We start from the raw sequence: 12,978 nt of genomic DNA on the forward strand, positions 1-12,978 counted from the left end.
TTGTCCCTGCTCCCTCCAAAGGTGCAGCTCGGTCTCCTACAGCTAGGATCATCCTACGGCAGAGGCAGTGCTGGGGACGAGCAGGGTTTGACCCCCGCATGACCCGAGAGTCACTTCTGCCCGCGCGCTCTGGGCAACACAGGTCTGCTGCTGGTTCGGGCCTGCCATTACGCAGCATAACCAGGGCACCGCGCAGCCTCTAGACCGCGCGTAAACTCCGCTGCAGCCTAGCAGGCCTGAGCCCAGGGTACAGATACCCTGGCTGGGACCCCGGGCCTAAAGAGTAGCTAGCAGCCCCTCAGCAGGCCTAAAGAGCAAGCAAACAAACAAAGAGTCGACTCCCCTTGCGCTTCCAGCGCCCGCAGTCAGAGTCAGGACCCCGCGCACTGTGTAGATCCGTGCACTCCGCACCCTTCCCGCCCGGCTGCCGCTCCTCCACCGGGCCCACGCTTGCATCCTGGCCCGCAACCTGCTCTTTCGGTCAAAGTTTCTAAGTTCAGCTTGGTTCCCAATTCCACTTATGGCTGTAAATAAAGTTAAATGCTCTTTATTTTCTTCTTGAATATGTTAAACTACTTGAACAATTTAAAGTGCTTTTGCACAAGTGAAGCGAACCATCTCTAATGTTCTGATTTTTCAGAGCCAGCCAACAACAAAGTTTAGATTAGTAATATATTTCTAACCAGAGTAATTTTCAAGATCATTAGGCATTTATGTAATTAGTGCCAAATCTATAAGCTTTTATTACGATTATTAGAGTAAAATCAGTATAAATTTGTACTAATTTACTACTGTTTAGACTTGGCTGTCAAGCCCAGAGGTTCTTATTGTAAATGATAACTGAGGAAATTAAGTGCAAAATTCTGTACCATTTCTGATCTGCTCCTAAACAATCCGTTTCAATTGTATTTGTAGCAGAACATAATGCCCTTTTAAAGTTATTTGACTTGTATTTTTATTTGCAACACAAGAAAAATGCCCTCTACCCAGGCACAATGAAAACTGATATTTACTACTCTCAACTTGATTAACATTGATTTTTAATTCGAGAGTGATGCAATTAAGATTATTCATTTAGTGCAAATAAAGCTTCCACAAAAGGGTGGTCCTATGAAGTCTGTTTTAAATAATACCGAGCAAATGGCTTTTTTTGTTCGCCGTCCAATTGACTTACACAAAACATTGGAAATGCTGCCTGAGAGCAGATGCGAGAGGAATGGTGTGTGTGTGTGTGTGTGTGTGTGTGTGTGTCCTTAGCTGTGTGTGTGACAGGGACCGAACAAGGAGACAAAGGAGGCAGCAAGGCGAACTCTGGGGCAGTTTTGCTTCCTCCTCCTTCTCTCCTGCAGCCTGTTCCCCTCCTCCCATGCACACACACGAACGCGCGCACACGCATGCACACACGCGTGGATGCCGGGCATCAGCCACAACTGTTCCTTCCAAGCTGTGGACACCACTTCCCCGGAAGCTCCGGGCCTGGCCGAGCTTCGGCGGCCGCCTCAACTGATGCCAACACGGCCTGTGTGGGACTGGGGCGCCGGGAATGCGGGTAGCAGCTTGGAAGAGCCCAGGTGGCAGGAGCAAATTCGGAAGCCACGAGGGTGTTCAGCAAACACCTAGTGTCCTTTCGAGAAAGGCTTGCTTGGAAGGGGAATACCTAAACCTAAAGCAAATAAAGTCCCTCCGGTAAAACCTTCCCCTTCCCCGAACGAAACCCGAAATCTAGAAGCTACAGCGCCAGGCGAGCGCAGCAAGAGGCCGGACGGAGGCCTGGGGCGGGGCGGCGTGAGCCCGGGACGTGGCGCCCGAGTGCTCACCCGGGTGCGCGTTTCAGTGGATTCGCAGGGGGGGGGGGGTGCCCACCTGGGTGGGGCTTGCGGGGGTCTCAAGACCGGAACGCAGGGGCAGAGGTGGGCAGAAGTGTCAGGGGTCCTGGGAGCTGACCCTGCTCCTCCAAACAGGCAAGTCCGTGGAGGCCCGCATTGCCTTGGATGCGCACTCTGGAGGGAGGGAGGAGAGGCCGCGACGTGGGGAAAAAAGAAGGGCGCGGGGCCCCAAGTCCTCTCGTGGTGTGCACACAAACGTTCTTGTCCTTCTCCCACAGCCACTCCCAGAACTGCCGCCGGGCCGTGCGGCGTCCTCTCACACGCACTCGCTCGTATATTCTGTTTTGTTGTATCTTTCAGGTCGATAAATAAATGTGTAATAGTTAATGTGAAGACACATCAGAGTAATAACAATGGGACGAAATCAAAGGATTATCCATCTCTGTTAGTAACCGCTGAATAACAATGTTGCGGCGTGATTGATAGCCCGCTTCATTTTATGACTTTTCTATTGGTCTTGATTTTTATAGCAGTATAAACAAACTAAATCATTTCTTCCAAGACTTCAGAGCATAAGCATCTGGGGTGGTGGGGGGGGGGGGATAAAGGAAAGGGAAAAAAAAAGAAAGAAAGGGAAATCTGAGAATGGGAGGGGGTGATGGGGGGTGGTGTGGGGGCGTCGAGGTGGGGAGGGTGCAAGCTGGAGCCGCAGCCGACTGTCAGGAGCCGGCTGCCAGCAGGCGTGGCGAGGAATATGACAATAGTCTGGATGTAAAATGCTCGTCCCCGCGCCCGGTTCCCTCTCGGCAGCTCGTTCTGGCCAATGTCTGAATCCACCTGGGCAGCGCCCGAGATGTATTTACCAGAGTTTTATTCCCCGTCATCTTCCCACGTTCCTGGGGCAGCCGGGAAAGTGCCGGTCAGGCCCATTGCTATTGATAATTTAAGGCATTTCCCACATGATCATGGGAACTGAAGTCCCTAACAAGCCGAGGCTTTAGCGCAATGGCCCCCAAATCTTCGGAATGACAAGAATGTCTTCAGAAATCACTTCAAAGCAAAGTAAAAGGATTTTCTATGACGGATCCAGTGATTTTTCCTCAATAAATAGGTTTTAGATTGTTACACACACGTAGAAGTGGAACAAAGGGAACTACCAGAAAATATATTGGTTGTCCCTAATAAAATTTATTTAGACAGTTTACTTCTCATAAAAAATAGAGATTGAATTTTGTACAAGAGCCTGCCAAGGGGCGATGCACAGGGAAATCATTTTTTTCTTTCTCTTCTTTTCCCCTTCTCCTTTTTAACGAAGCACAAAGAGCATCTAAAGGCCACAGAACCCACTCGCGCTGCCGACCAACCCAGCGCCCAGGCCGAGCATGAGAACTTTGTAGTTTTGAGAGAAGTGGGCTTTCTGGGATATATGTATATATATTAAGCCAAAACCTTGATGGCTGATTATGTAAACTACAAGCACAACAGCAACCACATCCGTGTCTTTCCTCCTGCTTTGCCATCCTGGTCCAGAGAAAGATTTAGAAATACAGTGTGGTTGGGTCGGGAGGTGAATGGCATGGGAGATCCTGGCAGCAAGTGCCTTAATGATGCATTTATGCTAATTAGGTTTGTAATTCTGATTTTCTCTCTAATTGTATTTCTGTGTTCATTGTGAATCTTTTGTAGAAACAGAGAGACAGACAGAAAGAATAAAAATGTACACTAGGTGCTCCTGAAGAATTGGGTAGTGTGCCCAGCTCCTGATTGTTTATTCCACTTACAGAAACCTCGGGTGTTTATTAAATGCAACTTTCGGCTGCTTGGGTTGTTTGTAAACCGCTCTCTTTTCTTTGCAGACAGTGGGCTGAAATATGGCGCGTTATTATTCACATTCCTGCTATTAAATGCTGAATTGTAACATTGTTCCCTTTAATGAGGAGCGCCTCCCTCAATAATTAACGATCTCACATTTTCCTATTTTCTTGCCTGATGAAAAGAATCAATTTTAATTCGTGGTAAATTACAGCCATGCTTTTGGGTATTATTTGCTTACAGAAAACAAATCAAGTGACTTGAACAATCCTGTTTACTTTTCCAGATATGCAATAACCCAAAAGCAATGGCAAATCAGATTGCGTTCCTCAGGCCTACCTTAGAACCTCAAAAAGAATAAAGGGTGGGAGCAAATACTCAAGGAAAAAACAGGAAGTTCTCAAGCCCACTAGTGTGAAACAATGGTGATCACCTTCTCCTATATCTTACCCCAGGTGCCAGAATAGAAGCTCCCCTAGCCCCCACCCTCAATGCCCCACCCCTGTCCAGAACAGGGGTCAGTGGTCCACATCTCGATACACTGGAGTTTGGGACTGCTTGATGTATGGCTCATTTTAAGGGACTCGATTTGAGAGCGGGGTAAGTGGAAGGAAGGAAATCTGGGAGGGCAGCCAAGTCTCTGGGAAAGGGTGACAGGCACTTCCACACTTCTCTGCATAAAAGAACTCTCTTGAGGTTCCCAGAAAAAGAGACCACAGCCAAAGAGGCTTTGGCTGAGTGCTTCTGCCTGGCCACTGCAAAACCCTTAGGCTCGCCTTCCGGCGACGGCTCTCGGGCGCAAAGTGAGCGCCTTTAACTCCTAGCCTCCTGGCTCCTGGCTTGGGTTTAACCCAAACTTACATTCTCCAGGCCTGCTTAGGCCGGAAGCGCGGGGACTCAAGGCAGATCTCAGCCAGGGTAGTCCCTGGGACGTCGCCCCAGGAGCCCAGGGCCACAAAACTCTTTGCTTTTAAAAAGGGCCCGGCTGGGGACAGCCCAGGAGCTTAAAGCCAAGGACCCATACTCCAGGCTTCTTTTATTATTATTATTATTATTATTATTATTATTTTTAAGTTCAGGGAGCTGGGTCTGCTTGTTCGTGACGCGTGTCCTTCCGTGCGCGCTTGTGTGAGCAAGTGTGTGTCCGTCCACTGCCTGCTTACCCGAACCTGAGGGATGTGCGGGGAGTGACCGAGCAGCGGAAAACTCGCCCCCAAGAGTCTGATTTCCCACCTTATTTGGAAGCCGCAGGCGATACACGAGCTCAACTTAATTTTTTTTTTTTCTGAAAAAAACAGTTTCCCATACATTCGAGTTTGCAAACTATAACCACGCAATCCACCTGCATGACTCTTCTTAGGCGCTGGGGTCTGTCCCTTTCTTATTTTTTTTTTCTGTCTTTGCTTTCTGAACACTCGCATCCACGGCCCTCAACGCAGATAGCTCTGCACAAAACAATGACGGATCAGTACCCGCCCCCTGATTCCGTGTCTCCTCTTTTTTTTTTTTTTTGCCTTTAGCCCTGTAATTTTAATGGCCCCAATTAGCCACACGGAATACAATAAGCGACGTAGAGATTTTATTTGTATGTGTTAAGTTCGCTGCTTTTCTGATTTCTATTTACTCAGGATAAATAATCATATATCAGTTATTCAGTTAGGTGACAAGGCTAGTAATTGGAATAAAAAGAAAAACATCTCATCCTTATCTCTTTCTATAACTAGATATAGCGCTAATAAGACTGCATCAATCTTATCTAGCAAATAAATAAAATAGACAAACAAACAAATTCGCCTCCAACAAGTTAATGCGGTGTATCTGAGTGGAAAGTAGATATTTTCACGCATTCTGGAGATGAGGAGTGACTTTTAATAAAATCACAAGAAAAACAAATGTAATTCTGTAAGCCATTTCTTGGAGCCGCCGGCGCCCGCCCCTCCCCCCTCGCTCCCCGCCTGTCTCCAGCGTCCCAATCTTTTCCTTTTTGTAAGCTGTTAGTCCCAGTTTACGACTGACACCAGGGCTAAGTTTCTCTAGCTACTTTACACTTTGGGGGTGGAGTAGGGGAGGGAGATACAATTCTATAGGCAATGAGCCTTCCTCAAAGAGAATTTTCTCTTCCCCCGTCTTTTCCTTCTTTCGTTATCCTTATCGGTCTGCTTTTGCTCTTCCTTTCTCCTCTATCCTCACTCCCACTTTCCCCCCTTCCCTTTATTCTCTTTTCCTCTTTTCTCTTTTTTCTTCTTTCTCTTTTCAGCCTTTTCGTCTCCCCACTCTTCCCTCTCGTTCTCTTTCCGTTCTCCTTCTTTGCCTCTTCGTGTCCCCTTTATTTCGTTTTTTCTCCCCATTTCTCTTTCTTTCCCCCCTTTTCTCTGTTCCTCTTCTTTCTTCTCCCTCCCTCCCTTTCTTTTCTCTCTACACTCCTTCCCTGGCCCCCTCCCCGCAGCCCGAGTGCGGCTAATTCCGGGCGTCTATATTCACTCAATTAGAGAAATCTACAGAGAAGATCGATCTTCCATCTGCAGACATGCCAGCTTAACAAATTAGATTCTTGTTTCGTGCAGGTGATTTGGTGACAGTTGGGGAATTAGAAGTAATAAGTTGTTGTGTTTGAGCCCAGGCCCCCGCCCCCCGCCCGCGCCCCTCCCCGCCCGCAGGCCCCCCGGCCGCGCCCGCCACCCGGGCACCCCCTACCGCCCCCCACCCCCAGCCGGCCCGCGCCCGCCGCCGCCGCCGCCGCATCCCCCGCCGTAATTAGTGCTGCTGCCCTCCATGTGGGCTCGATTAAACCGTGATTTAGCCGAAAGAAATATAATTATGGCTGCAAATAAAATAATCAGCATTGAAGAGCGATTTCCTTAATGAGATGGAGCGGTTGCACGTCACGGAGTAAAGGGGTCTCATTAAGAGGTGGTAATGAGGCTTGGGTGGATGGTGCAGTTACAAAATAGCCCAACTCCTGTGCAGGCCGGGCCCGCCCGCCCGAAGTGGCCGCCGCCGCGCCTTCATGCCGTCGCGCCGTCCCGCGGTCCCTGAGGGGCACCCGGGCCTGTCCCGCCCGGCCCCCAGGGGGCGCAGCGCCAGCCGCGCGGCCTCCTCCCTCCGGCGGTGCAGAGCGGTCGCGCCGGGCCCGGGCGGGGCCGACAGGGGCGGCAGCACCCGGCGTAGGGGCGCCGGCTGCTCCCGGGCAGCGCCCGTCCGCTCCGCGTAGGGAGCCGGGTTTGCACAAACAACTTCGAAGACATTGGCCGACGGAGGAGCAGGTCGCAGCGAGGAGCCCCCGACCGGGGCGGGTGCCGAGGGGCAGGCCAGGGAATCTCAGGGCGCAAGTGGAAACCGGCTCAGGGGAACAGGGGGATGTGAATTCGCCCCGGAAAGAGTCACTACAAACAGGTGCTCAGACGCAGGAGTACGGCGCGGCGAGAGGCATCAGCACGCGGCAAACACTGCGTCTTCACAGGAGCTTAGAGACCTGGCGTGGACGGGCCTTGGGCGTTCCCATTCTCTCCCCGTCGTTTCCCAAACTTTATGAAAGTAGTGAAAAGGCAACAACTCTGTTTTAATCGCCTCGTAGGAAAAAAGTCTTAAATTATTCCAAAGATTTCTTAAATTGGTAGCTCTGACCTTTCAGGCTTATTAGGTTTAGGAGAGTTTATGAATTCCTTCCTTACATCAAGGTGTGTACGCATGCACGTTCCCAGTGTTGAGATGTGGTGATACCTCGGTATTTATTTCTAATTAGATTGTTAACCGTCTCCTTGATTCAGTTTTATCATTTGGAAACATTCTGAGTTGGACAAGGAAACTCACAAGAGCTGACACACTTTCCCTTATTCATCCGACCAAAAGTTACTAAGCATCTACTAACGCGCTGGGCATTGAGGTGGGCCCTGGAGAATGTCAGATGAACAGTGGGGGCTGATCCTTGGCGTAGTGGAGCTTATAATTCAGCATGCACTGCATTGGATTGTTTAGCCATGGGGCCTGTGGCCTTTGGCCATTGCACCCTTTGGAAGGCAGAGAAAAACCTGGAAAATAGCTCAATTGATCTTATGTCCTCTGAGCCTCCCACCTTTTCCACCCAGGAATCTGGGATCCTAATGAAGAAAGTAATTTGACAAATCAACTTTCTTAGGTGTTAGGAGTTCATGTAATGCCCTTTATTAGAATGTTCCCATTTTAAAAGAGGAATTCAAGAAGAGGCAAGTTGCCCAGATGAATGATTTCCACATCTTTCTGATGGCAGGGGGAGGCTTGGGAGAGGAGAGTTTGGAGGTAAACCACTACTATCCCAAACTTCTGTTTCCCTAATCAACATCACTAGCTCTGGTGGAAACTCTTGCACTTAAAATAATTTTTTTTCCCCTTGGGGAGTCACAGATCCCTTTGAGAATGTGATCAAAGCTGTGGCCCTCTTCCCACTAAAATGCATGTGTTTGCCAACAACTTCAGGGGGTTCAGGCCCCCCACAAGCCCTAGTTTATTAAAGAGTGGTATCTAGATGAACCTTTAATATTTGTGATTAAGACTTTCAGAGAAGAAATAATGTACAACTCAAGAGGAGTTCTAACAATAAATCTGCATCTAGGGAAGAGGTGAGTCAAGAATCAAAAATAAATTGTCAACCAGTAAGTTCCAAGAAAACAACCGGTGAGAAGATGCGCACAGTCTAACAAATCTATAACAAATTCATATCTTCCATCTGACCCAAATATAGGTTGATATTAGTACAAACCTATACAAAATTTTTCTATGTAACAGAGACGTGTCAGGAAACCTACTTGGCTGGTGGGCAGCTCTTGCCCCCAGATGCAGGCCGCAGGCAGCTGGCGCTCTGGCTGGGGAGGGCAGCAGCCTCACACGATGGTGCATCATAAATACACGGACCTTTCCCTGGGTGGAAATGCAAGCAAATGTGATTAAAATTCACACACTGGGACCATGGGGAGGGAAGGGTGATTAAAAGTCTGTTTAAGTCCACTAAAGCCCCCAAATCCAGAGCTTAAGCTAATTCTCTTATTCACTCCCCAAAGGAATTTTTCACATTAGGCACTGGAACCAAGTTGTAGAGCTCCCTTCTCCACCCTCCCAAGCTTTCCCAAGATGCCAACATATGGAACCAGAGAGTCTTTTGGGGCAGGAGATAGTTCTTTCCTGGCTGCTTTAGAACAAGGGTTTATTCTCCTCTCCCTTAATATTCGAGAGGTCCCCAAATCACTCATCAGGAGGAATATTTACTTTTCCATATACATTTCCCTGGCATAATCTTTTTTGACTTCCCACAAAGCAGCTGCAATAGGGAGGGGCGTATGCATTAGGATACATATTAGGCTGATGTGGCAGAGACCCCAAGTTAAAGTAGCTTAGAAAACATGGAATTTTATTCTCTCTGACATTCCAAGGCTCACATACCAAGGCCGATAGAGCAGCTCCGAAGGGTTAGGAGGCCAGGCTTCCTTGTTGTTCTGCCTTCCTAACATTTGGCTTCCATCTTGTGGTCTGAGATGGCTGCTCCAGTTCCTGCCATCACCTCTGTATTTTAGGCAGCTGGAAAGGGAGATGATGAGAGCTCAAACCTCCCCACCATTTTTTAAGGACATGGCTCAAAAATGCATCTATCACTTTTTGTCACAGTGCATTGACCAAAATTTGTCATCTGGCCATACCTACCTCAATGGAGACTGAGAACTGTAGTGTTTGTCTGAATTAAAACTTGAGAAAGGATTCTCCGTGGTTTTCCTGCTCCTTCTAGAAGGGACAAAAGTGCTATCTTCAACGTGGCCCTCGCTTATGACTTCCTCATATTTGTACTGAAAGATTAGTATGTTTTGGAGGAGAAGAGAAGGAAAGTGAAAATGCAGAGGCCAGTTAGGAGCCAAACGCAATAATCCAAGGGAGAAATTATGGTTGTTTGGACCAAAATGAGAGCAGTGGAAGAAGTGATATGTGATTGGAGTCTAGAAATATTTTAGGAAGAGCCTAGGATTGGCTTCTAGACATAGGGATGAGAAAGAGTCAAGGACAATGCTACTCATTGCTAATCGATTCATTGGCAGTTCATTCACTCATTCATTTCGCAAATGGCTATTGAGCATTGGCTAGGAGCCAAGCATTGGGCTGAGACCTATGGATATAATGGGTATAGTCATGCCTTTACAGTTGATGAAGAAAGAAAGACAGCAGAGAAATACAAACATGATGTGTGTGTGTGTGTGTGTGTGTGTGTGTGTATAAAGTATCAGAAGCCATGAGATAACAGAAAGGAAACAAGTTGGTCTAGGGGTCTGGGAAGTGACGTCTAAGTTGAGACACACAGGGTACATAGGAATTGGCCGGGAACTTGAGGTGAGATGGTGGCAGAAGAGGAAGAGGGTTCCTGCAAAGGAATTCTATCCAAGTCCTGATTTCTTCCATGGCTTCATGTTGTCTACTTGGGGTAGAACATGAATGCCTAGGCTGTGAAGTCTGGAAACTTGTAATTAGTGCATGCTCTCTGTAAAGAGAAACTGCTCTTTAAAGTTCAATTCAAGTTAATTCAATTCTGTGAATATTTGTAGGTTCTGGGCTGGGTTACCAGCCCAAAGACAATAGACTATGGTGCCATTTAACTAAAAGCAGAGAATAAAGCTGAAGTCACTGAATTTTAGGAAATGTAGAGGCGTTCTCCACGAGGTCAGACTAAAACTCAGAGGATTTTAGCCTAGAAAGACATGTATTGAGGGCTAATGTGGTCAAAGTCTATACAATTCAGGACAGTTACAAGACAGTTACAAGTTACAACTTCCTAAACATGGATTAGGAGACGACCCACAATCTTCAAGACAAATAAAGGGGGAATTAAACTTGTGAAAAACATTTCCTCCAAGAGGTGCTGAAAGTACTGTTTGTTGGGATAAGGATTCAGCAGCTACCAGAGTGTGCCCCTTGTCCATGTTGCCCAGGATGGCTCTCGTTCTAGCCAGCAGGAAGGGAGAAGGGGGAAGAGGAGAGTAGCCTTCTTGCTTTAAAAGAACAAGCCAGAAGTTATGCATATCACTTTCACTCAATCCCAGTGACTAGAACTTGGTCAAGTAATCACATCCAGCTATAAGGAAGGATGGGAAACAGTGTCTTTATACTGGGCAGTTATGTCCCAGGTTACAGTAGGGGTTCTGTTGCTGAGAGAGAGAAGAGAACGGACATTGGGAGCCTCACAGAGTCTTGTTGCACTAAAGGGCTCTTTTACTCAGAAAGAACTTCCAAACTTGGCTCTGTAAAGAAAATCATTAGGAGCGAATGCAGAGGTGGAGGAGTGAAACTACAAATTTTTACCTTCTTCTTTGGGTTCTTTCACCTGAGTTTCTGCTGTCCCCCAGGTGTGTTGCCCCCTTAAATATTCCAGCTCAAGCAAAGATTGAGCCCTTCCCCTGGATTTCCTTTCCCAAGACTGAATAGAGCTTTCAAAGAGTTTACTATAGATGTCAAGAGAACAAAGAAATAAACACAGAAAATACAAGAAACTTGTAAACTTTCCAGGTTAAAAAGTCTCAGATATCTATCAACTCTTTGTCACTCTTGTCCCAAAGGTTTAGCCCAACTTCTGCACTTTGACCCCAGTCCTCTTTCCTTGGTCCTCAGCCTGTTTCTGCACGGAGGATGCTGGTTTTAACCTTAATTATTCAGAAAATGCCTGTAGTATCACCCTATATTCGGACAAGATGTTCCCTGCCTTGGTCCTTGACTTTAGATGGCCCCGTTTGGACCAACCACAGCCTACTGAGTGCCTATTCTGCCCTGTCTGCACCACCCAGAGCTCCAGAATTCCTTGCCCAACTTCCAGGACTTATGTGGGCTTCTTACCATGTCAGTCCATCTGTAGTATACACACCTCTAGGCCTGAGGGGCAGTAGTTTGTGATGGGATATTGCTGGAGCTTGGACAAGTAGACTAGGATGACCACTCGTGCATGGGGGAGGCCCCTTGCTGCCCTGGATGCAGCTGGTGGGTGGGAAGAGAAAAGGGGACAAGCCCAGAGCCTTTGGCCTAAGACTCCAAGAATTAGAAATTTGAATTTGAACTTCCAGGTTGTTATGAAGACTTATTTATCAAGATAAATATAGAATATATTTCATGTAATGATTTGTTAGCTTGCTTTACAGTTTTTAAATATTTAGATACACAGTATTTGATCTGCTCTTTGTTCTCTTGCTTCTGGTAGGCCTGGCTGTCTTGCCATGTATTTTGTCATCTTTAAGGTCACATTGTGTGCAATTTCTTCCCTGCAACTCATACTTTTGATTTTCAGGCTGTAACAAGTCAGGTTAGGAAGGCCCTCCTGTCTCAGATGGAAGGCCACTACCGATATGCATACACACTAGCCTCCTGTCCCTTAGATGGGCCATCCTCACTCCCACCTCAGAGCCATGGTACATTGCTGTTTATCCCTTCTTCCAAAAACACACTTCTCTGGACCTTCACCTGGTTAGCTGTCTCTTCATGCAGGCCTCTGCTCAAATGTTGTCTCTGTACAGATGCCTCCTCTGCATCCCCTTCCCAAATCTAAAAGATGTCCCCCCATAGAGTCAAATATATCCATCATTCTTTATCGTTTACCCCTTACCCTGCTTTATTTTTTCAGCACAGCACTAACCGCACCACCTGAAAGGGTGCTACATGCTTGTTTCTTGCCTCTATCTGAGTAGGATACCAGCCGTCTGAGAGCTGAGACTTTGCCTCTTTGCATTAGTGTCCCTAAAGTGCCTGATATGTAATAATGTTCAACAAAGTTTTTAAGTGAATTAATGAACGGAAGAATGAATGGATGGCCTGGTTGTTCAGTAGCAGTTGGGAATCAGATATCCTAATTCAAATTACGCTTATTAAGCAATCTGAATTATGACGGAGAGACCAGGACTATGGGATTTATGTCTCGTCTCGTATTTAGGAAGGAGTTAACCAGGCCAGCTTTCTGCAGAGCAATCCAGAATGAGACTGCCCATGATGTATCCAGATGGCCCTGTTGCCAATGAGTGCGTGTAGCTTCTGCAAATGAAGTAGGGTTCTCCTTCTCCAGCTCTGTGCTCAGGTGTGAGCCCTGAAAAGTGAGCCCAGGGCAGACACTGCCATGTGATTCATTGTGGCAAGAGACTTAGTGTTTGAACAGAGGACTGGACTGAAATTTCAGGTAGACAAAATAGAGAATGCCGACATGAAAGGTCCTATGCCATCAGAACCAGGAATCCTTAGGGACTTAATGCTTAACGTGTCTAATTTAATGAGGAGAAACTGAGACCCAGAGGAGCCATGGGCTCATATTGGCTAGTGGAGAATTAGAGCTGGGGCTCAGATCTCCCAACCCCAG

Source organism: Acinonyx jubatus, chromosome A1, assembly GCF_027475565.1.
Source record: "Acinonyx jubatus isolate Ajub_Pintada_27869175 chromosome A1, VMU_Ajub_asm_v1.0, whole genome shotgun sequence".
In the NCBI taxonomy this organism is placed as follows: Eukaryota; Metazoa; Chordata; class Mammalia; order Carnivora; family Felidae; genus Acinonyx; species Acinonyx jubatus.